A 23435-nucleotide genomic window follows, 5' to 3' on the forward strand; every position below is an offset into this window, starting at 1 on the left:
ACTGTCACTGGAGTCAAGACATGGGCTTTAAGCAGACCTCAAGTATGAAATCCAGGGGTTCAAACTTTGGGGTGTGGGCTACTGTCTATCCAGCCCCCCAAAAATGGCACCCTTGCCATGCCTTCAGGTACACAAACCTGACTCATGCCTGTCCAGCCCACCAGTGCGGGGCTTCTGATGACTGGTGCTGACAGCTGACATCATCACCAGGCACCTCCTTCCCACTCAGCCTGCCTTGAGCTGCTGGGAGCCAGATCTATTAGTAGGGGCAAGGGCAGAACAATAAGCTTTGTTATCCAGCAAATTCAATTACCCAGCAACCCTCCATTCCCCATGAGTGCCGGATAACAAAGCTTTCACTGTACTTCACATGCTCATGCACACTTTTGCAAAGTGGTCATCAAATGCTGCCAAATCAGAATTCTTATGATATTTTTTATTTCTATTGCAGTTACACCAAAAGATGCCAGACTGATTGTGCAAGGTAATGTACAAACATAAAATACGAAGAACAGCCCCTGCCCTGAACAGTTTTCAGTCTAAGAATGTTTATGTTTGAACTGAATTTTACTCAGGTGCAAAGAGCTCAACAAGGTGTAATGTTGATTGGTCCCATGTACACCAAAGTAACTCCGGAGTAACTCCACTAAAGAGAGTGGGACTAGAGCAATGTAAATAGGTGAAAGATCAGCCTCATACCCAGTATGCTGACATCATCATGCCCATTCTCCATCAGTCAAGTGTTAGTGGATCAGATGGTCTATTCTAAACAAGTTGGCAGACTGAAGAGGAGGAGCTTTGCTCAAGTGTCAATGGCACTTTTTAATAGGATAAAGAATAGATTAAGCAGCAGTGATACTGAAGTATTGACAAGATCCTGAACAAACAGTATCTGGGTTTAAGAATAACTTTATTGAAAGTTCATTGTATTAAAATGGAAATGCTTATGTACCGTTGCGTGCTTGTGCAGAACTTCTTTAGCACAAAGACAAGATTAATACAGTCTCTGGAAGGTATAAAGAAGTTCCAAGGTCTTTTTAGAACAATAGGCATGAAGTGGATTTCCTAGGAAATAGCCTGAGGTGAAAGCAATGCAAATTCTCCCCCTACAAAGCCAACTTTTTGGAGATATGTCCTAGAACAGCGATGGGCAACCTAGGCTAGTGAGTGGGCCATATAAGTGGCCTTCCTTCATTTCAGCGGGCCGCAAGATTGTCATAACCAAGACGTTCTCCCAGAATAGAGTAGTTTTTGCTAAGTGTGTGTGCATACCTAGAATTTGCAGGTTGTGCCAATCGAATCATATAGGCACTTTGACTGGATGCAGAAGAAGTGCATGGCTCCTAGACTGCCATCAGCACACACCTCGCTCCATGTACCTTTGCTTTATGTGCATGTCATTTTTAGTAACACTGCTAGGGAAAAAACTGCATGGACGGAAATCTGGCAACAGTGGGCAACAGTAAACAAAATGTCTCATGGGCCACACATCGAACCCCAGTGGGCTATATGTGGTCCACAGGCTGCAGGTTGCCCACCACTGACCTAGAAAGAGATGTCTTTATATACTAACTACCTTCTCCTGAAAGCTCCCATTCAGAGTTCCCTGAACTGCATACAGAGGGTACTGAGCAAGTTATGAGTGTGCTTGTTTGGAGCTGAAGCTGTGATGAACAAGGTTGCTTCTGTAGGTGTGTGTGTTTCTGTGGGGGAAGCAGGAGGAGAGGTATTAAAAACCTTCACCTGCCAGAGCCCATGTGAGAATTGGAATGACCCTCTGGTAAGTTAATTAGCCCATGTGTACGTTCTTTTATTGGTTTTCATGTTTTCCTTATAGTGCATTATGCCTTAAGAATAAAGTAGACTTGCTGTTAAAGAAATGTGTGGTATAACTTACATCTGTTATCGCATTGCTACCTGTTTCTGACGAGAAAGCTAGCAGGTGTCCAAGGCAAATTCGCTGCCAGGGGATGACACAGTGAAATCAAGGGAACTGTCCAAGTAGAGAATATTCTAGTCAGAAGGGAGAGAGATGTGTCTCACTCAAGAGAGGACAGCTGAGGAGCTGAAAGCCAGGAGTGGATGCCTTTGCTGATAAGTGACAGTGTGGGGCCATGGGCCAGGCAGCTGGGCACACGTTGGTGCCAATAGCTGGGGCAGAGTGAGGCAGGGGTTGGGCTCGCCCTAGGCAGTGCTGAGGGGCTGGAGGTGAGGGTGGGGACAGCTTGGGGGCCAGTGTCCAGGGGCTGTGGGGATGTTCCTGAAGTGAAAGGAATGAGGCGGGAGGGATGACCCTCATAAAGCGGGCAAACTTGCGGAAGTGGTGGGTTATTCATTGTGTGCCTACAGATGCAATGCAAAAGAACATGTGACCATGTGCCAAAAGTTTTTGAATGAGTTTGCTGGTTTGCAGTATAAAAAAAGTGGTTGGGAATCACTGGGGTAGGGCACCCAAAAATGTGAGGCACCACTGGATCTTATTGTCCACCCATCTGCCGCCGCCTTTGCCTGTTCTGTGGATCTGCTTCCTCTGGAGAGGGTCTAGTTAACTTACAAGTGAAAAAGCCTGACAGACCTGTTAGCAGAACACCAAACCTGTGAAAGAGCCATTCACACGGTAATGAAATTACTTATCAGGCATTTGCCAACCCCAGGTATATACTGACAGTTTCTGAATTTACTGCGTTAGTCGACTGTTGAAATTTTGTTTAAAAAAATATTTCATTCCTGTGTTGCTGAAGATGATAAATTCACATCTCTAAAGTATCATTGTCCTTCCCAGGCTGCCATTAGACATAGGGGCATCAGTTTAATAGTACTGTGTAGGCCCCCATAAATCCTAAGGATGGTCCCGATCCAGCTGGACTCTTTCAATGAAATGTATCGGCAATTATACAAAGCCAATTCTGGCATGATTTACCGCTCAGCGAGGTGGAATCAAAACAGGAATGTGATGCTTTAGATAGGTATTTAAAGTTTTCAGTGTCTGTTTGAACCTAGATGTTGTTGAGTAGTTTCTACCATGATCCACCTACACTTGCACTGAGTCGCACCTTACTCTACACGCCGTCCTGCTACTTTCAGTGGCGCTTTTCGCACGAGTGAATTAGGAGGGCAGAATCTGCCCCATCAACAGGGCTGGTGGAACAATTAGTATTGTGGGGGTGCTGAGAGCGATGGAACCAAACTGTAAACACTGTCTATGATGGAAAGAATGTCAAGCAATGGGTGTGGCAGCACTCCTAATTCCAGCACCTGGGCCTGTCAGGAATGGTCCATCATTAAATGCCACATGTGTAAGTGAGACTGGTATTTGACACCATACTGGTTTGCTGTTCACTCAGACCTAGAAGAGAGAGTAGCTCACCCCCAGGGGCTAGTTTAGAAATCGCTCGGGTTTAGAGAGTGAGGTGGGACACCTGAAAGTGCTTTGGTTTCCAAAGCTATGCAGTTCCTGCTCTTATAGGTAAGGCTGTGAGTGAGAAAGAGAAAGGAAGTGTAAAACCAGTAGCTGGAGGTGTATCTTTACTAGCTCTTACATGCAAACCAGACTGTAAACCACTGTTTACAAAATGTAGTAAAATATTCTCACAGATCAAATGACTCACTAAAACTGAGATTATTTTTAAAAAATTAGGTTTCTGATACACATCAGTAAAATCAGAAAATTCAGAGTGAAAGGTGAACATAATACACCTTCTCTAGGCTTGGCATACTACACTGTGTGCATGGTTCAGGTACTGCTCTTAGAGGCAGAGCTGTATCAGGGATGTGGGATCTCAGGCTCGTTTAGCGTTTTCCAGGTTAATGCTTTTCCATCAGAAAATGCCTTTTCATTAACACTGAAACAAATGGTGGGCACCTGGAGATTACAACAACATTTTATTAGGTCAAATTCAGTTTTGACACATTCAGAAAGGAACATTCTGTTTTATTTTTTTCATTTCAAACAGACTTATTAAAAAAATTAGTTTAAAAATAAAAGATTTTAAATGAAATGAAACCTTTCAGGGAGGGTTTTTTATTTTGTTTTGATTCGGAAGAGAATCCTTAGTGCGGCATTTCTCACAAAAATGGAAATTCCAGTTCCTGCACTGGTCTAATGAGAAGCAAGAAAGTGTGTTCACTTTTGAACAGTGATATCTGCCTTTGGACATGACCAACTGCACAGCCAAGGGATTGTACATTTAGGGCCTGCTTTAGGCCAATTCGACCAATTCCCCCGAATCAGGACCCGTGCCTAAGAGGGTCCCACGCCCTAAAGCCGGAAGTCTGCTGGCGTGCCGGGAACGCTGCAGGAGGGGGCGGCGGCCCCAGAGGAGGAGTGCGGTGGCTTCCCTGACCCACAGGAGGGGTGAGAAGAACGCAGGGGTTTCCCTGCACCGTGGGAAGTGGGGTTGGCCCTGGGGCTTGGTGGGACATGACTCTGCCTTGTAGCTGGAGATTTAAAGGGGCTGTAACTCTTTTTTTTTGTATGCAGTGGGTTTTTGTTTTTGTTTTTTGTTTTGTTTTTGTTTGCCCAACAAAAACATCCTGGCTGTCGGGGCCCCGTCGAAACTGTTTGAATTGGGCCCTGCACTTCCTAAAGCCGGCCCTGTATACACTTAGCTATTGGGGAGGCATGAGCAACATACATAGCAAAATTAGCTTATCTAGAACTGAAGAGCTATCCTACACTCAGCTGAATTTAGGAGATCTGGGTTCAGTTCTTGTTTCTGCCATAAATTTCCTGCATTATATAAGGGCCGTCTCCATAGGTGTTCCACCCTTGGAGAACCCATGCAAAATAATTAGCAGGCACTTAATATCTACCAGGATTCAGCATCCCCCCCTCCCACACACACACAGGGTCTCCTGCCTGCTATGAGCAACTCTTTAGTGGCATGTAGGAGGTGCTAGAAGATGAGGTGGAGGAGCAGGAATGGGGTATACTTGAGGAAGGAGCAGAACTGAGTGGGAAGAGAGAGGATGGGTGTGGAGGAGGAGCAGGAAGAGGTGGGTCTTGGGTGGAGTCTTGGGAGGAAAGTCTGGAGTGGAGGCAGACCCTGGTGCTGAGTGGGGATTGAGCATTCCCAGGGAGAGGAGGAAGCTGGCGCTTGTGTTGTGTGAAGCTGGGCAGGTCATTTAACATTAGAACATAAGAACGGCCGTACTGGGTAAGACCAAAGGTCCATCTAGCCCAGTATCCTGTCTACCGACAGTGGCCAGCACCAGGTACCCCAGAGAGGGTGGACCGAAGACAATGATCAAGCGATTTGTCTCCTGCCATCCCTCTCCAGCCTCTGACAAACAGAGGTCAAGGACACCATTTTATCCCCTGGCTAATAGCCTTTTATGGACCTAACCTCCATGAATTTATCCAGCTTCTCTTTAAACTCTATTATAGTCCTAGCCTTCACAGCCTCCTCTGGCAAGGAGTTCCACAGGTTGACTACACGCTGTGTGAAGAAGAACTTTCTTTTATTAGTTTTAAACCTGCTACTCATTAATTTCATTTGGTGTCCTCTAGTTCTTCTATTATGGGAACTAATAAATAACTTTTCTTTATCAGCCCTCTCCACACCACTCATGATTTTATAGACCTCTATCATATCCCCCCTCAGTGTCCTCTTTTCTAAACTGAACAGAGGTTTAGGGTTTGATTTTCAGATGTGTGGAGTACCTATAATTCCAGATGACAGCAGTGGGCTCTGAAGATGTAGGTGGCTAGGGCTACAGGGGGTTCAACCCCCCAACCAATCTTGGCTTGCCATTTTCTGAGCCACCACACTTCTTCCACACATGCCCTGTTTGGCCAGTGAAGTCCTGTGTCCAAGTTTAAAAAGCCAGGAACAGGGCAGGTCAGGCTGTGGAGCTAAGAAGTCCCTACCTGTGTGCTGGAATCCCAGTAGCTGGAGCTAGACTCCTCAGTTCCAGAAGAAGCACGGTCTCCGAAGCAGTGGTTTCTGGGAAGGCTGAAGTCTGAAAAGTGTGGTTGCAGGAGGCTCCACTGGGCAGGAAGGCTGGAGAACCATGTCTGGAGCAGGTCACAGAGGAAGGCGCGCAGTGATATCCACGAACCCCAGCAGATGAGTAAGAAGGACCTGTCGAGGGGCTTCCTGGGAGTGGGTTAAGATGGAGCTGGAGCTGGAACAGTACAGAGTAGAGGATGAGGTTCATTGTGACAGTCCTGGGAGAAGGGTAAAGAGAGTGTGTGTGAGGGGAAATAATCGGTTCCTGATGGCAGGTAGGGAAGGGAGAGCTCGAGACTTGGCCTGCTGGCACCCAGATCAGGAAGGGGGCAAGGTGATGTGGGGAATGGCTCTGGTTTATGCAGCTCTGCTCCTCTAAATCTGGAAGAGGTGAGAGCAGGGAGGCAGGCCCAGCTCCCTGGGAAAGAAGCTACTGTTGTAGGATGAGTGTGAGGAACTTGCTCCACAAGCCACCTATGGTTTACAGGTGCTCAGACACTTTGAAAACAAAGCCCCTAATCTCTCCCTACCTTAGATTCCACATCTGTGAAAAGGGTATGGTCATGCTTTGTTTCTCCCACGCCTTTGTCTGTCATGTATTAGAATGAATGCGCTTCCGGACAAAGGCTGTTTCTTATTATGTGCATGTACAGAACCTGGCAGAATGGGGTCCAGTCTCAGTTGGGATTTGTAGGTGCTACTAAGTTCATATGGTTTTGCAGAGAAAACCTAGCAAAACCAGGAAAAATTCTGGGCTACATCAAATGGTGTAAATCTATGGCGCTATGCTGATTGTCACCAGCTGTTGATCTGACCTAGCACCTTTCACTATCCTTTCGGAACCCTTTTTGTACTCTAGGCAGTCTTACATTTGAAAAACAGAGGTCTGCAAGGGTCATCATCAGTGATTTAATAGCCAATGTTTGGGTTTTGCCAAAAATAAAAATGTTTCACATATTAATACTGTGGCAATGTCATGATGAAGGTTTTAAAATGAAAATTTCGGATTTCGTCTTGCATTTCCTTGCAGGACAGGAAAGCCACCACTTGAAATTTGTCACCACCTTGGGACAGAGATTCATTAAAAGGACTCTGATCAGAAAGTGAAAGTGATTCATTTCATTTCACCTGCTGGCCATGCTGAGTGAAATGCAATACTTCAAAAGTACCCATGGGGTTTTTTTGAAAACCCACGTGTTTTTTTTTTCTCAGATGTGAAAATTTCACTTTTAATAATCATTGTGGATTCCATAGTTGGAATGGAATGTGCATAGTTTGGATCTGTTTTCTGTCAACTGCACCTTGATTATTGAATCAAACTTATTTGTTTTGTAAGTGGATGCTCCAATGTGGGTATTTTACACAGGTGTCTTAAAAAAAAGAAACCCTCCTACCAAATACTCAGATCATCACATTGTCAGATATGATTTTTAAAAAGCCCCATTACTGTCCTAAAATGTAGTAAAATAATAAAGCCAATACTGAAGCACTTTCTAAAGCGATTTTATGTGGCTCTGCATTTTAATAATGTAAAATGTAACAAATTGGGCACAACAGATCTTCCTGATCTCTGGGCAATGGCAAGTCACTACCAAAGGGATCAAATATTCGCACTGAAAAGTACTTTATTAACATCAAGTTTTGCTCCAAGAAATGCTCATATTTAATTTTTTTGTTGATTTTATAAAGTGACACAATTGTCCGTTGAGGTCTAAACTTCCTAATTAAATGTAATTAAGTAAATGGATGCAGAGGAGAGGCTTCCAATTTGTTTTTAAAGAGCTAAAGGCCCACATTTTTAGGGCAAACCCCCTTGTCAGTGGATCACATGTAGATTCTGACCTTTCTTTGCTTGTCTGTGCAGGATGCACAATTTTAGAAGCAGTGATGGAAGCTGGGGGAAAGCAAAGCTCTTCTATATGCCCCAAATTCCACACATTAGAGAGCTGGGTTGCAGGGCCCATGGCAAAATAATTTTCCAGCTGTGTTTCCATACTAAATTAGCACCTCTGCTGCTGGAGCGATTCAGAGCCTTGTTGTGTAGCTGCAGCACTACCAAAATTTGACTCCATTCAGATGGAGGATTGGCTGCAGGCCCAACCTTAAGGCAAGGCGAGAAAGGTGGTTGCCTTGAGCCCCGCACCTTCAGGGCCCCATGCTGCCCAGTGCCCACCCGCCCAGCTGCTCGCTCGCTGCCCTGGCCACCCGGCCACGCGGTGCAGCCAACCACAACATGCCGCCTTGGGCCCCGCAAACTCTTTGGCTGGGCCTGGTTGGCTGGGTCAAATGAATTGGCCTACTGGAAGTCTGTTCCTGTGTGGAGTGCAGGATATTTTGCCAACTGCTTGACTCCAAGCATCACCAGCTTAATACTAGGTGGGCTAGACAAAGGGGAGACTCTCTAGCTAAGGAAGACCCGGGAACCCTATCAGCATGGGGAAAGTGGGAACCAGAATTTGCCTCCCTCCCCCAAGAAATATCTGAATTGGCATCATTGTGAGTCTCTTGTAAATACTTCCCTGAGATTTCTAATCTTACTTAAATTCAATTTACTTCTTTCTTCCATGAGCAGTGATAGCATCTTCTATACCAGCTTTAAGGGTATTTGCTATTTGAATGCAATCATGTATTCAAATAGCAGTCTGCTAGAACATAGTATCCCTAGGGGCTTACAGAGGAATTTGGTCTTAGAGCCCTATGAAAGTAGACCCTATGACCTCTGCAGAGGGGTTAATCTGATGAAAACCTCAGCATGAGCCCCAGCTCTGCTCTGTGTGCACTGAGGCTGAGCCAGGGAAGGCCCAAGCCAGTGAAGATATTCTGGCGTCAATTCTTGGAGGTTACAAGAACTGTATGTATCATTTTATATATTTTTCTTTTCATGTGCATATAATCACTTCCAGTGGCTGGGCTTGTGTTTTGGTTCGTACAGCCAAGCTAGGCAATTGACTTGGCTCTCTTTTCAAACCCTGTGGCTTGCTGGATGCCAGAACCTAAAACACTGAGTCGGGCTCCTCTTTGTACTCTCGTCCCATACAACTGGCTCGAACAATGTAGAGTTTCCCTGAACGTACACGTACAGCCATTAATCCAAATCAAATGCCTCTCGGAGTCAGGCATGAAGGTCAACAATGCAAATTGTTTGGTTCCCTAAACTGCCTTTCCTCCTACCTGGAAAAATTTTGTGGTACCCAAGTTTGATAAGTGAAGATCCAATAAAGCAAGAAATTTTAAAAAATGACACCAGCATTGGCAGGCCCTTACTGAAGTTCCAAGCTGACCTGCTTGGGACCTTGTTGGCCTCGCGTGATGGGGAAATGCCTTCATTGGAGGTAAGGGATTTGATGTCTTTCCTGGTGGATTTCCTTGAGGCTGCAGCCAGCTTCGCATTTCCAGGGAAGCTGGAGGGGCACTGCCAGTTGACAGCATTCATAAAGGAGTCTTGAGGGACTTTCTAATGCCAGCTCAGCCCTAGAGAGCAGCAGGGCAGAAAGAGACACATGAGCACTCATGGAATTAAAAAAAAAATTGACGTCTTCAGACTCTGAGTTTTGTCTGGCATGGCATAGTGCAGAATTTTGCATCGGGAACAGCATGTGGACCAGCTGTACTCTTGCCCTAATTCTGTTACTTATACAATACTTACATTTCCTAATAGAAAAATCCTCGGATCTAAGAGGATATTGCTGTCCAAGGTCATATAAGCTCTGAGAAGCACTTTGTCCTAGCATGTATGCATTCCATAACCATGTGTATTGAATGAACATTCAGTACTCTGCAGCTCCAGCACATAGTGTTGGCTCTGATCCCTGCTTTAGCCAAACTGGTTGGCGTACAGTATGTTCTAAACAGCACATCTTGCTGTGTAAGCCTCTAGTTTACATCTGGGGTAGAGTATCTATGAAGTCCATCTAGAATTAGTTATCTATCCTTCCAGATTTAAGTCTGTGTCCCATGTGGTTTTGTTTTCTGAATCTACGTGTCTTGGGGCTTGTCCCATCCTCTCCCTAGCTTACTGCAATCTTCCCATCTAGATTTCCCTGATCCACACACAACACCCCTCCCGCCTGCCATATCTGTCCTCACTCCTGTTTCATCAGTGAAACCAAGTCCCTCCCTTCTGGAATCATCTTTTATCTTGTGCTGTGCTGAGCACACTGCAACTGACAAAAACCGGTAATAAATGGGTCAGCGTGATCCAGATAAGAAACCCATAGCACCAAGGGCCGCTGTGAACAAATAAGCACTCTGCTTCTCTGAAAGGCCACAGGGAGATTGCTGCCTCAGGAGGCTTGCATTCTGGGCAGGGCTTCGCTTTGAGTGGAAGTATATTGTTGAGAATGTTCCCAGGAGGACTGGGGGAAAGACTATGGGCAGGGAAGCAGAAGAAAAGGCCCAGCCACCCTAGAAGAAAAAAAGGGGAGAGCCTGGAATTGGCAGTGCTAACCCCTGGGTTATTCTGGATTTACCACACTGTCAGAGAAAGTTTCGGCTCAATGTTATGAAGGCTTTGTTTTCTTCTTTCCCTTCCCGAAGAGGAGAGAAACACAGAGAAGAAACCTAGTACTGTGGATTATTCTGAGTCTTTCATAGACCATATATGAGGCTCTCTGGAGGAGGGATTATCTCTTGCTATCTGTATAGCTGCTAGCAGCGCTGATCTCTGTTGGGACAGGCGGTTGCCCCTGCAAGGCAAAAGACCTAGATTTTCTCCTGGAGAACCGCACACACAAGGTTCTAAGAGCTAAGGTTCTAAGATAATACCTCTAAGAGACTTTCTAAGTAAAACTCTCTGGAGGAGAGCTAGAGCCCCTTCTTCGTGCTACATATGCTTGTGACAGCCTTTGAAGTGGAGGAGGAGCAGGGGAGCCAACAGGATCGCAAGATTCCTGGGCAATGGGTGGGTGGGGGGATGGCTCCACACTCCCGGAAGGGGCAGGGCTGGGGCAGCCAGCCTACAACTCCTCTCCCCCCCGGAGCACTCAGCATGGGGCTCCGGCATGTGTCACTTGTTGCTCCGGTGATTCTAAAGGACCCAGGGCTCTGGCAGCCACCACTGCCACAGTAGTAGCAGCCAGGAGCCCTGGGCTCTTTAAAATCACCAGGCCGCAGAGTAACTGACCCCTTTTCCACCCCCCTTGGCAGGCCTGAAGAGGAGAGTTGTCGTTTCTGTATTATTGGCCCCCTCCCGTTTCTCCCACTCAACACCCACCCCCTCGAGGATGCTCCTGACCAAGAGTACGGCAGATTTCTGGAGTAACTGGCTGCGGGTGGGAGAAGACGGAGCAAGAGGTGCCTCCCTCAACACATTGCCTCTTCGTCTCATCTGGATTTCCACATGGAGGCAGTTATGCTGGGAGCTGGTTAGCCTCCCTCTGAGTCCCCTGTAGGTCTGCTACTGAGGTGCATTAGCATAGCTACATGAAAAGGAGGCTGGCACACTGGGGAGCTCCCTGCCATAGCTCCTGGCTCACTGCAGAACAGGGTTCCCATCCCTGTGGCAATCTACAGTCTGCAGAGCAGAGAGGCAGCACTGCCTCCAAACTGTAGCCTCTCAAGCCCCTCCACTGTAGCCCCCTTCTGTTTTCCCCTTGTAAGAGAGGGCTGGTAAGACAGCTCTAGGAATTTCCTTTCTAATGGCTCCCCACCACTCCCATTACACCTTGACATGGATGTTCATCATCCCTGAGTACTGGAGCCAAGGGAAAGCAACTGGAAAGAATTAGAAGTATATGTTCAATTAGGGTTAGCAGGACCAGGCCAACTCCAGTCTCATGAACGTGACTTGAAGGCAGCCAGCTATCACTCTGATCCTGTTCTCAATGAAGACTGTGGAAGTTCTGGCAGAGGCTGCAGTGGGAAGAGGATCAGGATGTCTATTTGCTACATAAATATTAATAGACAAACATGCCTGGAGAGGAAGCTGAGGACTGTCTGCTGACACTGAGCAGCTATCTTGCCAAGATGCCACCTGGCAAGGTGCACGTACCACCCCCGGAATAGCATTTCACTTCTTAACTTGTAAATAAACCCACAAATAGATGAGGCAGAGCTGTGGCTTTTCATGCACAGCTGGTACAAGGTCGTACGTTTTCCCTTGTAAGCATGCTTTAACTAAATTTGTTCTTCATTTTCTGTGTCCAGGGTTTGAAGTATTATTAGGCTTTACACTACAAGTAGCAGCACTGTGAAATGCCACAGACCTTTTTCTGTCAGTGAGTGTCATGTGACCGTTTTACTGGGTGCGAGCGCCCCCTCCCGGTGGGGCAGGGGAGTTCAGAGGATCCACCATCTATGTCTGACGTACATTTGTCCTGGGGCCTGCTCCCCGGGACGGGGTACGTGAGTGCGATCACCTGGAACTATGTCAGTGCTGGGGTTCGGCGGACTCACTGCCCCGCCCCTGTCAGGGATCCATGGGTCCTGTACGGAAGGGGAGATTCCGGGGGCCTGTTCCTAGGAAAGGTCCTCCCCGGAAGGGGGTAAGGGATGCCAAGCGTCTGGTTCGTGTTCGTGGTCACCCGGTTCCCCGGGAGTTGTGGGGTGACATATCTACGGGGTAGGTTGAAGCGGCGGGGACAATGGGGGTGTGTGGGGGACCCAGGCCCACCCTCTCCACCGGGTCCCAGCCCGGGGCCTTAAGTGGGGGGTAACCAACACGTTCCCTCCACGACAGGTGGGGATAATCCCCGAAACTCACCTGCCCACGGGCGCCAAAAGCACTCTGCCCCGGGCTTCTTCCACTCCCCGCTCCCTGCCGCCCTGCTGGGGGGTCCGCCCAGGCCACTTACCATGCCCGAGCCATCGGCCCCGTCTGGCCAGTGTCCTGGATGCTCCGACGTCGCTCCTCTTGCCATCCAGCGGGGCTGGATGCTCGTCCTTCTGGGGGGCGTTTGGTAGCTCCTCCCTGAGCCTCCCCCAGCTGTCTCACCCGTCTGCTTTTCAAACAGCCCAGGCAAGGATGCCGGGGGCACCAGCCCCACCCCTCCGGCATCTACATGCCCCATTGTGCAATGGCCGGGGCTCGGAGCTCTGCCCTCTGCCCTGCACAGCCCCGCGCAGCTGGCACGGTCGCCGGGCTCCCGGCCTGCCTGCTGCGGCCGCGTCTGGCCCCACCCTCTTTGCCACGGGGCCATGCATGTTCCCCCGTGCCAGGTCTCAGCCCGACCAGGGCTATTCTGGCTGTTCGGGCCATCTGCCTGCCCTCTCCGTGCCGGGGGAATGGTGATCCCCCAACCCGGGTTAGTGCGGACCCCGCTGGGTCCGTCACATGTCACCTAACAGATGACAATAATCAAAGAAGGCAGACAGTAAGAGACAGATCTGTCCATTCAGCCCATCCCCCTTTCAGTGCTAGAGTATTTCCTGCCATGTCTTGTTCAGCATGGTTTTGACTGGAGGTGATTCTGAGTTGGAAAGTCTGGATCGAGATTAGAATTTCCCCCTAGTTTACCCTGCTTCTTGAATCTTGGTTCGGTTTCTGGTAGGTTCTGAGAAATTATCCAGTCTCACCTCCTGTATAATCCAGGTCATAAAATTTCATCCGGTTACTCCTCTGTTGACTCCCTTTTGTTTGATTAAAGCATGTCTTCAAAGAAAGGCATCCAGTTTTGTTCTGAAGTCTTCAAGAGAATCCATCACTTCCTTTGTAGCTTGATTCTATGATTGCCCCTCCTCACTGCTAAAATGTTGATATTTTAGACTACTTGGGTGCATCTACACTACAACGCTATTTCAGGATACCGAAGTATCCCGAAATACCTATCCTGCATCTTCATAGTCAAGCCTTTATTTCAGGCTTGCTATTCCGATGTCCCTGTAAACCTCATTCTACAAGGAGTAAGGGACATTTCGGAATAGCACTTTATTTCAAAATTTGGCACTGTGTAGACAGCACCAAATGACAAAATAAGCAGTTTTGAAATAGCACTGAAATAAGAAATGCAATTTGTGTAGTTCAAATTGCATATCTTATTTCAAGTTACAGTGCAGTAACCTTCTGATTTCTTTTCAGCTCTGCTTCTCTTATTCCATGTGCTCCTCTTTAATGTTCTTCCTCCCTTAAACTTTTTTTTTAATTTTAAATCAGTGGCTGGCTTCTCTACTATGTATCTTCAATGGCATCAAGTTCACCTTCAAGTTGGCCTGGTTCACCTTCCATGCCTGTAAGACTGATTTCAATGGTGCCTTTACATGTGGGCACATCAAAGTGTTTTTAACCACTCATGGAGATGATTATGCCCTTCTATAAAATGGGTTATTTACTAAGGCCAAGTCTACATTGGCACTTTATAGCATTGCCACTTTCCGTCTCAGGGGTGTGAAAAAACACACCTCTCCCTCCAGCAAATCAAGTGACAGCACTTTAAACTGTTACCTGTAGACAAAGCCTAAGTCATGTACTGGTCTTTAAGGCACTGATTTTTGCCTTCCTCCTCCATCTCTGTTGCACAGGGGAACTCTCAAGATCCTCAATCTTAGTCTTCCGGTCTCTCACTTCAGCACTACACATTGTGAAGAAATATCCCTTTCTGTGCTGTGTAAGGTCACCAAAGCTGGCCACATGGCTGTAGAATTCTTTCAAATGCTGTCAGGTTTGTGTTGGGGGGAGAAATTTCACATCTGTATTGTCTCAGGTCCAATTGATGAAATTACACACAAGTTCCTAGGTTTGCTGTGAAGTTATTATGGGTAACCTGATAGGCACATTGTGGACTATGGAAGAATGATGAACACGAGCTTGCCCTGGCTGCCGTGCTCCTGTGTGTCGCAGCCGCCTTGGATTAGGTGCTGTATCATGTACACGCTGAAAGTTTCATTTGAAAATGACCTGATCGACTTGAAGTTGTGAGCTGGCGAATTCCTAGCCTACTGCCAAAACTAGCGATGGGCGAAATTTAAAAAGAATTTGGAGGATTGGTTGAGAATTCAGAACTCAGGTGCTTAAATTAAATGCCTTTGTAATGGGTGAAAGTAATTTAAATTTCTTATAGATACTGTCCTATCACAACTGTCCCTGGTGGGGGGAGGAGGGCTCAGGGCAAGGGGTTGGAGTGTTGCTATACAACAGTACCTGTAAAAATTTTAAATGTGGGGTGCAGTGTGGGGGAACTCAGGCAGAGGATTCAGCTGTGGAGTGTGCAAGAGTAAGGGCAGGGGGTTGGGAGTGGGGGGGGGAGGCTTAGGGCAGGAGATGTGGGGGCGCGGGAGTCAGGGCAGGAGATGTGGGGGAGATGCTCAGGCTGGGGGCATGTGGAGGGGTGCAGGAGCTGAGGCAGGAGGCTGGGGGTGTGAGGTGAGGCTCAGGGCAGGGGGCTGGGCTGTGTATGTAGGTGGGAGTGAGGAGGCCTGGGGAAGTAGGCGGTGGCAGGGGCAATCCTGGTTCCCGCCGGGTTACCTATATCTGGCTGGTGGATGGGTCCCTGTTTTGCTGCTTCTGTTTACTGCATTGCCACAGGGGAGCTCGGGGCCAGCTGTGTGGGGGGCACTGTTGCAGAGAAACCAGCAGCAGCATGAGAAACCCTCCCGACCTGCCACTCCCATTCCCTGGCTTCTTCCCACAGGCCTCCCTTACAGCATATCCCATGCCAGCCCCTTTCACACCTGCCTGCCTCACCTGGCTGCATGCATGGGGCCGTCAGAGCCAGCCTGCAGCAGGAGCCCCAGGAGCCCGGCTAGGAGAGCACACTACAGGCAGCCCTGCCCCCCACAGCCCGCTCTTATCGAAGTGGCGCACCAAGGCACACCACTTTACTTTCACCTCTGACTCGGGCACAGCTTCAGAGAGGGCATGGCTCCTCCACTTCAGGCCTCCATCTTTCATTCTGCGACACACGTGCCTGATCAGCAGGCAGCTCTTGAATCTGCCATTCCCATCTGGCAGGTTCTTTGCTGATCACTGGACCGAGTTCTTCACGTTCCCTGCACTTCAGGGCTCTCCGGCGATGGTTAACCACAAAGTGCATTGCATGTTAGAATTGTACAACAGGGCAACCTGCCCCTTTAAACAGCTTGCCAGCCCCTTCAGTTACCCCTGCTCCACCATGCCTGGGCAGGGTGTGGGACTTAAAAAAGGAAGAAAGCCCAGCAGATGGGGATTGAATAACTGGAGAGAACTGGGGAAGGAGATAACTGGGGCCACTTGCATTTCCCTGAAGGCTAGACTTGTTTATCAAGGACTGGCTGAGGAAGAGACGCAGGGAAGAGCAGGGAGTCTCTCCACTGGAAGACCTGATGGAAAACAGGTGCAGTAAAAGAACTAGGTCTGTTTTGGCAGGGACTGGGGAAGAAGTCCAAGTAAGCCCAGAGCCAGAGGCCAGTGAGAGGGCCAGTGTATGGCCTGGCTACTGTGAACCCTTGGAACTAAGGTTGGGAGGGCAGAGGATTTCTCACAAACATTAGTGAAAGAGCTGCAGGGCAGAGCTGGAGTCAAGGGGACGCAAGGTGTGGTGTGTTCCAATGTGGGAGAGAACATAGAATTGACAGGGCCTGTGGCCTCCTTGCTCAGTGATTGACAGTGAGAAATAAAGGTACAATGTGAAATGCTACCAAGTACATGCTCCGGAGAGGGTGGGACTAGCTGTGACTTAGCCAGAGCACTAAATAACTGAAGCAGCCGGGAGGGTAATGGCAGCTGAACAGAGGTGTAGACTGGAGGACCAGGGGGAACTAAGGCAAAGCTGCTGCAGTGCCCCACTGTATAATGATGGGGCTGGTGAGTCTTGTAATGCCTGTAAAGCTGGAAGAGTGAATTGTCCAGGGTTTGTAGAGCAGCTGCTCAATCTGCTGAGCCAGAAGTGCGTGAGTGCCCTGTGAGGCTATACGGGCAGCTTATGTGTGCTGCTGTGAGGTTGCTAGTGTTGTCATGGCCTTAACCTAGAAGTGGGGAACCTGTTTTGGATCTAGGGCTGCTGATTCACAGAAAAATGAGTTGGGGGCTGCACAAAAGGAAGAAAGGGGAAAAAACCCATCTCACTGCCGTGGCCCCTGACTGAGAAGCAGAAAGACACTCCCCACATCCCCCTCGCATACCAGAGCCTAGGTGGGCCCATGCTTAGTAGATTTTGTCGTGTCCCCCCCCCCCCCCCAAGCTCTGGGGTGGGGCCAAAAATGGGGCTAAAAATGCTGTGCTTCCGTTTTCTTGGCTAGGGGAAGGAAAAAGGGGAGCGGAAGCACTTCTGGCCCCAGCTTGCCCGATTCTGGCCTGCAAGACTTGGGTTGCCAGGTGTCTGGTTTTCGCCCGATTGTCCATTATTTGGGTCCTCGGTCTGGTAAAAAAAAAAATGAAAAGTACTAGACATGTGAAATGTCTGATATTTCCTGTTCCTGCCGGATGGAAGCCCGGTAAGGACAATTTTTCCCTGCTGCATCTTTGCAACTTTGGTCTCCCCCCCTCTTTTTGGGAAGGCTTAACAACTTTGGTCTCCCCCCTTTTTTTTCCCCAACAGAATTTTTTCCCGTTTTTTTTGGGGGGGGGAGGTGTTGTTCAGTATTCTTTGTTAAACCATCTGGCAACCCTAGTTCCTCCCCCCACTCAAAGTGGGGAGCTAGTGATGGTGCTCCAGACCTACAGGGGCAGGGCTGGTGCTCCTGCACTGAATCCCCAGTGCTCTGTGGGGGAGGAATCCCAAACCTCAGGGGCCAGATACAGGCAAGCGGGTGCAACCTCACCTCGTGTTGCACTAGCCACCCTGACATTGGTGTCAGGGGAGCAATAGGTGTGTTACAGCGTTCCAGGGACCGGTTGAAATGTATCTCTTTTCCTTCCAGTTCTGCACTGCCATAAGGTCCACGTGGTTGCGCCAGTGATGTATGCTAGAGGTGCTCTCTGGCAGCTTAGGCTGGGGTCAGGTGTGTGTGTGAGAGAGAGGCAATCTACCCCAAAATGTGGGAAATTAAAAAGTGTCTCTTGTGGGGATCTAGTAATTGTTTTAATTTGATTAACAATCAGCAGAAGAGAGGTGATAATTATTGGCAGATAACAAACTTCCATCAATCTATCTCATGTTTATGGTTGCTGCAGTGTGAAGATTTGATGCTGAGGGACAAATTCTTCAAGATCTACTCTGGCAGCACAATGACATTGTAATAGACATCAGGCCTCCTGAGCAGCAAACTTCACTTTTGGATCTGACTTGAGCCCAAATTCCTGGAGTATTCTGAGCTGGAGCCTTGATTAGCTGCTGGACTGGAATCTTAGGGTTTATCTCAGGCCCAATATCTGCTCCAGAACATATTTCAGGGACTCTTTGTGTCCTGCAACACCAATTTTAGTGACATAGGGCCACCCCTGTGGTGCTAGTTTGTTTTTCATTGAGCGGTTTCTCATGGAGGGGAAAAAAGGCCCAGCAGTTGTGAAAGAAATTGCCTAACATCTGCTGGGAAGATGGTCAGTTAAGACATCCGACTGCTTTTTCTTTGCAAGCATTTATGAAGCAGAACCAGTTCCCATCAAGTTTAACATCTTGAAGAAATGGGTATTCTTGGTTCCAGACCCCAGATCTGTAATATGGGCTGCTAGTTTCCGACAATACACTATGTATAGGGACACACATTCTCTACTTCCAAAATGCAGCTAGAATAGAAGAGCTTTCCTGATTAATAATAATAAATACTTGAGAGGGTTAAACGTTTCACTGATGCTGAGGTGGGTCATATTTGATGCAGATTGCCTAGATGGTAGATATGCATTCTGAAATCTCAGTTTGCAGTGGGGGATTCTAAAATCTAGAATCCAAACCAGATGTGCAACCAAGAAGAGCAATGTGTATTACAAAGTGTTGTGAAATAGCCCCAGGGACGCAAATAAGCAAAAACAGCCCTGTTCCTTAGCAACCTACACAACAAAAACAAACAGCCTGGTTGGCATTGATAGGGCAGGTTTTGCTCTCTGCTATGGAAAGGAAGGATGGGGGATTGCTTTGATCCATTTGGGAGTTTTAGGTGACCAGGAAACCCCTTCCTGATTAGCATTACCGTTATCTGGTTCTTCTGTCTTGATCAGACCATCTCCTGTGCTTTTTATGTGGTTTCTAATTCTCATGCGAAAGTATAGGAGTTGGATAATAGTGATGCACTCTGTTCATTTCCGCTGCATGCCTACATTCTAACCCAGTTGGTGTCCTTGAATCTCCAGTGATTAATAATAATAATCACACCTGCAGAGTCACTGAAAGTGAAAAATAAAGGCCAAATGGGTGTGAAATGCTACCAAGTCAAGACTTTCAACTGGTGTGAAAAACTAGACAAGATGCAATGGAGAATCGAGCCTCAGATTTCTAAGATTCATGGAAAATGAAGTGTTTAAAAAAGCAAGGAAAATAAAAAGTTGAAATATATATTAATAGTTTCAAGGCTAAACTCAAACTAATTTGCAGATAGCTTTCCCCTTGAGCACATACAGAATCTCCTTTTAAAATATTGTCAAGATATCACAAGATAGACAAGATTTTTAAAAATAACGAGGTTAGGGTTCTTTTTACCTTCTGGTATTTCAGTCATGATTCATGTTTTCCAGTGTTTCTTCCCCGAATGGGGCTAAAAATGTATTTCTTTACATAAGACCCTGAAGCCTGGTGTACATTAGAAAGTGTTACTGACTTAGGAAGGTTAGTTGAGAGCATGGGAGAAAAAACTCCAACACATCCTTATACTACACCACTTTTACTGATACAGCCATGTCAACTTAGGCTGGGATGGGTAAAAGGGCCTCCACAAGCTGGATCTGGCCTGCCAAGCGGGTGGATTCGGCCCATGGAGGCCCTGCTGCTCTCCCGCCTCAGGCTAGTTAAGGCCTGGGAGCAGGAGAGCGCATGAAGCCCCCTCCCGCCCTGCCATGAGCACATGATGCTTTGAAGCGCTGTGTGCTGCTCGCAGGGCTGGGGGGGGGGGAGAGAGTGGAGGAGGCTTCCCACACTCCCCTGCCCCCAGGCCCTGATTGGCCTGGGGGTGAGGGAGCATGCCAAGCCTCTTCCAGGGCATGAGTGCCTAGTGGGATGGGGGGCAAAGGGGCTCCCCCCTCTCCAGACCAATCATGGTCTGGGGGTGAGGTAGCCCCGTCCCTTCCTGTTTAGGCCACACCCCTTCTGGGCGGCCCAGGGCTACTTCAAACATTTTTGGTCTGACCTTTGGTCTGACCCAGTATGGCCATTCTTATGATTCGCCTCCTTGCCCAGGGGCCCACGGAGGCTGTTGGTGCCCCTGAGGAGGGAAGTGCAATGTTGGAATAAAGGCACACAGACAATATTTCAATGTTATAGGTGATTATAGTGCCGTCTGTGTCTCCTTCTCCTGCTCTCCCAATGCCTAGTCCCTAAATCTGATTTGCATGGAATTCCAGGTTCCTTCCATAGGCCGGCTACATTCATGTTCCTTGGAGCTAGCAAAATCTGGTGTGGTGGATAGCATGCAGCAAATGAGGCAGAGACAACTATTGCAAAGATGGTTTTCATTTCATTCATGGACCCATACAAGGATTTGGTTCTTTGAATACTTGAATAACTGTAAGACTGAATAAGGACTTAGAATAGTTCGCTCACTACAAAGGCAATTTCCCTCCTCTGCTATTCATTCCTCCCCTTCAGCTGCTGGGAGGCCCTTTTCAAACCAAAAAGCATCTGTACACACTCATGCTTCACACTCTTCACTTCCCCACCCTCATGTCCCGCCTAGATACAAAGTGGCAGGACCAATAGAGGGTGGGGAGCCCGGGGGGCCAGTCTTTTCTCCACCGTGGTTCCATGACCCACTGGGGACATTAGCTGGAGAATTCTCCACAGCACTGCGAGCACGGGCATGTACTTGGTGCAGTTCACCCCTGTTCCCGACACTTGCTCCTTCTGTGGTGTGAGGTAAACCCTGGTACACTTTTATCTTGAGTGCACCAGGTTACAGCCCCTCTTTCAGCTCCTCCAGAACCTTTTGTTGAGATTCTGGCTGCACTTCTCCCCTCACCTACTAATCTATGCACACCCCACCTGTGGCCCCACAATGTGTCGGGACCTCCTGGTCAACCTCCTCCTGGCTATGCCCAAGATGGCAATTTACAAGACCAAGGAGCAGAAGTTGGCTAAAGTAGGGGCCTATTTCCACTCCTGTGTCTGTTCACACATCCGTGCAGAGTTCCACTGGGCCATATCCACTGACTCTCTTAAGGCCTTTGAAGGGCAGTGGGCACTGTCCACGGTTCTCTGCTCGGTGTGTGGATGGCCCTTTGACTTCTACATCCATCCCTGTTTTTTTTATTTGTCCCCCGGAATCAGTTGGAGTCTGGGCTTTTTGGATCCTCCCTGTAGGCCTGCCCACGTCCCAGACCCCAACAGGAGCTGTTGAGAGTAAGCCACATTCACCCTGACTGAATTGATCTCATTAAGCTATTAGTCTTTAAGGTGCCACAGGACTCCTCATTGTTTTTGCATATACAGACTAACACAACTACCCCTCTGAAACAATGGTTGATTTCGCTCTTTATATCAGGGTGGTTCCTATTACCAATGTGGGTGCAAGCTGACCTGCAGCCATACCTGTTTAAGAGCTTGTCTACTCATAAAAATGTTACCACTTTAACTATGTCAGGATTTTTAAAGTGGTACAGTCTCTCAAAAGTATACAGCTATAAAAGTGCCATATCCCAGTACAGCTGTCCCTGAAGATGCCAAACCCACATAGTTTATATCGGTACCTTTTAATTGTAGACCAGACCTAAGTTGTCTGATGCTGCAGGTGATGTTGCCATGAATACTTCCTTATAATTGGAAAATGTAATGAAAAATGAGTGTTTTCTCCATTACTGGTGCCTCTGACCCACAATGGTTTAAAGTAATTGACAGTGGCAGAAATAGAATTATTCCTTTTCAAATTGCCAAGGCTTTTACCATAAGCCTTGCACGTGCGGAAGAGGTCCATTACCATCTGAGTAAGTGGCAATTGGGGGTGAGAGTCACAGTCATAAGTGAAACAGAAGACAGCACTATGCAGTACTATTCTAGTCATAAGTGTTTCTTAGATCTGTTTGTAATTCACAACAGGCAGCTGTAGAATCCTGGGCCAGTATCTGTGGCAGGAAGAGGGGGACTGTGCAGCAGTAAGTTCTGAAGTACTTACACCCAGCAGCCTTCTCACAGCGTTTGGAATGGGCAAGGCATTTGCAACGAGCAATTCACCTGACAAATAGAGTCCATTGTTTGTGAACTAGCCTTAAGTTTCTGTTACCATAATAGCCCATTGAATAAGCCATGTGGACAGCCATACACTCTCACATGTGTTTGCCTAAATCACATGGTATTATTTCTCTTCATTGATTGGATTGCCTAAGTTTGTAAAGAGGAGGCCCCTTTGAGGAAATCACTGGGGTGCTGAATCTTTCAGAGAGGGAGAACTTTAGAGGGAGCCAAATTGCTTAGTGAATTCTGGGATATTTTGTATCCTGTTCCTTTTTTGATCAAAAAAAGTATTATATTTGCCATTGTCAGTGCAAAGAAGGTATAAACATGTTTGGCTTTTCTTTCATGCTGAGTGAGGGAAATTGATACAGTAGAACCTCTCAGAGGTATGAACATCAGAGCTACCAATGGACTGGTCAATCTCTTTTGGAACTGGAAGTACACAATCAGACAGCAGAGATTTGAAAAAAAGCAAACACAGAATTGTATTAAACAAACTACTAAAAATAAAGGGAAAGTGTTAAAAAAAGATTTGGCAAGGTAAGGAAACTGTTTCTGTGCTTGTTTCATTTAAAATAAGGTAGTTAAAAGCAAAGTAAAGTAAAGTTTCAAAGCTGTATTCTTAAGTCAATGTTCCACTGTAAACTTGTAAAAGAACAACTATAATGTTTTGCTCGGTTACAAAAATTTCAGTTATGAACAGCCTCCATTCCCAAAGTGATGGTAACTCAGAGGTTTTACTGTATACAGATTTATTGGCTGTTTAACAGACAGCGTTTTCAGTTTTCTCTTCATCATTGATACCATGGCATTTCCATGCTCCCAGACCTTATCTTCTCTGATTGGGGCTACAGTCTACTAGATTGCCATTTCTTTCTCAGGCTTTAAGATTTTCTTCTTAGTAGCTCTTTGAGGAGAGCATCATGGTTGGAACTGTAGGAGAAATTGGTGGACAAGACTGACATGGTATGCAGAATAGAAGACGTGGATATTGATCCAATAAGAAAATACTCCAGTAGGAAGGACTAAAGTGATGAAAGGCATAAAAAATGAGGACAAGAAGCTATAAACTTAATGGAAGGTGAAGCAGGGGAAATGGATGAGGGATTGAGATGGGAAGGATGTGATCAAAGCAATGGGTGAGGAAGATGATCCCAATAGCCATGTTCCGAATGGATTAGCAAAGGTTAATAAGTGAATAAAAAAAAACCCAAAATGAGGACAATGTTATAGTTAAGGGTAGGTATGTTAAAATGTATTTAATGAAGTAATCATGTAGCTGCTGAAAAATTTAGCAGTTACGTAGGTTACATGCGGGGCAGAC

At 47.2% G+C, this 23435-nt stretch overlaps 1 protein-coding gene across 2 annotated transcripts in view; it reads left to right on the forward strand.

Annotated features, from left to right (window-relative positions):
• Nucleotides 1-461: 461 nt before the first annotated feature.
• Nucleotides 462-23435, forward strand: part of FGGY (FGGY carbohydrate kinase domain containing) — a 312982-nt gene continuing 290008 nt past the window's right edge. The window contains exon 1 of one of the 2 annotated variants that reach the window (XR_012905874.2): nucleotides 462-484. The gene's annotated coding sequence lies outside the window, so the exon portion shown is untranslated. The remainder of the gene's footprint in view (nucleotides 485-23435) is intronic. The other variant, XM_089780444.1, reaches the window with a different exon arrangement.

The sequence above is a fragment of the Pelodiscus sinensis genome, chromosome 9 (assembly GCF_052426305.1).
Source record: "Pelodiscus sinensis isolate ZL-2025 chromosome 9, ASM5242630v1, whole genome shotgun sequence".
NCBI classification, from domain to species: Eukaryota; Metazoa; Chordata; order Testudines; family Trionychidae; genus Pelodiscus; species Pelodiscus sinensis.